This window comes from Apium graveolens, chromosome 7, assembly GCF_009905375.1.
Source record: "Apium graveolens cultivar Ventura chromosome 7, ASM990537v1, whole genome shotgun sequence".
NCBI classification, from domain to species: domain Eukaryota; kingdom Viridiplantae; phylum Streptophyta; class Magnoliopsida; order Apiales; family Apiaceae; genus Apium; species Apium graveolens.
In genome coordinates, this window is record NC_133653.1 from 71162507 (window position 1) to 71165583 (window position 3077).

Genomic DNA, 3077 nt, shown 5'->3' on the forward strand with positions numbered 1-3077 from the left:
CATGAACCTACGCTAGCATGGCAAGTTCTAAATCTCAAGATCCACCATCGCTTCACAAGAGATTAACACCCTATCTTATATGTTCGCGACGCACATAAGACGAATACGCACAACCAATACTAGATATCATGCAATCATCACACACTAAAGTATCAAACAATTAACTAAAGAATTCCATAATAAATCCGTTGCAACCCCATGATCACGATTAGCCCATAATAGCACTTATCGTCATCATGGGTTCATATGAAATCATGATAAACAAACACAAGAAAATAATAACTAAACTAATTATATTAAAACAGAGTACGTCACAAGAGTAAATAAGTTCAAAGCAAGAAAACTAGCATCCAACGTTACAACGAAACAAGAATCACAAGAAAATATGCTTCCTATTCATTGCGGTGTGCTAAATCGGTCTTCTTCCTTATCTCCTTCACTCCTTGCGTAAAAACACAATCTTCTTCTAATCCACCCTTGTGAAAACGTCTCAAATCTACTTATATAATAGTCCCATAAAACTCAGATTACATAGAAGTGGAAACCAAACAGAAGTAGAAGTCCTAAAATAACTTGTCTTTTTTCCCGACCCTGCGCGGCCGCTCAGCATAGCTGAGCGGGCGCTCAGCTTGCTGCGCGGCCGCTCAGCAATGCTGAGCGGGCGCTCAGACCTCTACTGGAAAAATTCTGATTTCGCTTCGTTTCTTCGCCGTAATCTGCCCGTTTCTTTCCTCTTGCAATGGTGAACACATGCCAAGGCTTATTCTTGATGATTCCTCCCCCGAAATGCAACTAAAACCCTGAAATGCATAAACACTAGAAAAATGCATCAAATACATAAAATACTTGATTTCAAGACACTAATTTAAGCCATTTTAAGACGTTCTAAGTGGTATAAAATGCCACTTATCACACCCCCAAACTTAAATCGATGCTTGTCCTCAAGCGTCACAGACTCAAAAATAAATAAAAACATGCATGAATGCAATCTATATGAAAATGCAGCGATCCCCCTTACTACAATTAACCAACCAAATTGTCACATCTCAACGAATGCAGTTAGACAACTAAAGATCAATAAACTCATGCAAACGGACATACAGCCAAAAACGTGGTGTGTGCAAATGCTTAACAGATATGCTTCGGAACTAGACCAATTACTATGACTAGACTATCCTCAAGGCAATCCTACGATTATACAAAGAATAAAAAATTCTAGGCACAAAGTGATATACAACACTACAAGAACTCTGGAGCTTACTACGGAATCGTGCTTTTTATTTACAACTCAAATGCTTATTTGACCGTGCAATGAGTGAGGTCCACAAAAGACTTATACAATGGTATCCATGTAACGAGCGTTAGGTTAGCGGATCCCAGACTCTAAAAGCCTTAGGTCACTATGCACAAAGTCCCCTAAGAACTTAATAACTCGAATACCAAAGAGCCCACTCTTGATCAATTATGCAAATTTTTCTCTTTTTTTTTAACTTCTGAGCAAGTGCGTTTCGCTCCATCTTGCTCAACCCTAGACTACTCGCACCATATGCGAGCCGGCTACTAGCCATTTGACGCCTAGCCACAACTAGCAACAACTTCCATATTTTTTTCTCCAAAATTTTTTCTTTTTCATGTCTTTATCACTAAGAACCTATAATCGAATTCTAAGCATAATAAGTAGATTGACCTTGAATACAACCAAATCATAACAACAATCTAGCCCTTATGCATTCTCTAAGACTTAGTGGACTTACAATTGTTTCTAGCATGCATATCAACCTACACAACTTAATATCACTTTAATGCTATCACTACACTCGCATCAATATCACAATTCAGTCGATAAATCATTGCAAAAGTGATCATGGTAAATGCATGAGCTTACATGACATTCATAAAAAAAACTATATGGCATAAATTATGCAACTATATGAACTAAACTATCATGAATATGCAACTAAATGACACACACACAATAACACACAATATTCCTTAACTACCACCCCCAAACTAAAAATCTTCACTGTCCTCAGTGAAAGTAGTAGAAAAGAACACAGGGTATACCTACTCGGAGTCATCATCATCATCACCCTCAGTGGGTGGAGTATCAGGCGGCGGGTATGCAGAGTCCTCACCAAAAACTGGCCACTGGATATCAGCTCCAAGGCCTCGAAAAGCAGTCCCTAACGCAAGGGTGAGCTTCTGAGCAAACCTGCTCTACGTCTCATACATGGCATCCATCCGCCGTGAAAGCCTCCTATACTGGGCATCAACCATCCCAGCACCCTCCTGAGCTCTCGAAGAACCAGCCTCATCACGCCCTGGCCTAGCCATAGTAGCACCTCGTGCTGGACGCCCTCCTGGAAGACGATAACCCAGCCCATGCTCCTCAGGCTCACCACCGGTCCACTCCTGCATCCCATTCAGAGTGCCAGAATCAATCGGAGCAGCTGGCAACTGCAACTGCTCATGAGCCGTCCAGTTCACTCCCACTGCTCGGCATAACTTCGTAACCGTAGATGCATAAGGGATGTTCATATGCTTCGCTCCCCTCAAAAACTTCAGCATTCCTTGGTAGATAAACTCACCAAGGTCCACATAGTATTCCTCATTCAGAATTCCCCACAACAACTGTGCTCTCTCAACTGTGACCTCGTGTGCATGCGAAGAAGGCAAAATATTAGCACAAATAAATGCATTCCATGCACGGGCATACCTGTTCATGGCGATCGCCGGAAAGTGACGATACTCATTAGTGCCGGTCCTGCAGGTCCAAACTGTGCCCGGTCGACAGAGAGTCGCACAAATCAAATCCAAGTCAAAATCCTCAGCAGTCTTTTCATTCCAGTTCTCCTCCTCGGGCTTCCTCTCTCGTTGTCCAATCACACGGCGAATCGCCGCAGGATGATAATCAACCGTCAGCCCACGGACCACAGAAAACCCATTCTTTTCAGCCTTCGCATTCGCGTAGAACTCGCGAACAACGCTTATCGGTACTGCTTCGGGTGACTCACAAAAAGCTATCCACCCCTTCTCTGCAATCATGGGCAGCAACTCACCATCCCTCCCCGATGGTA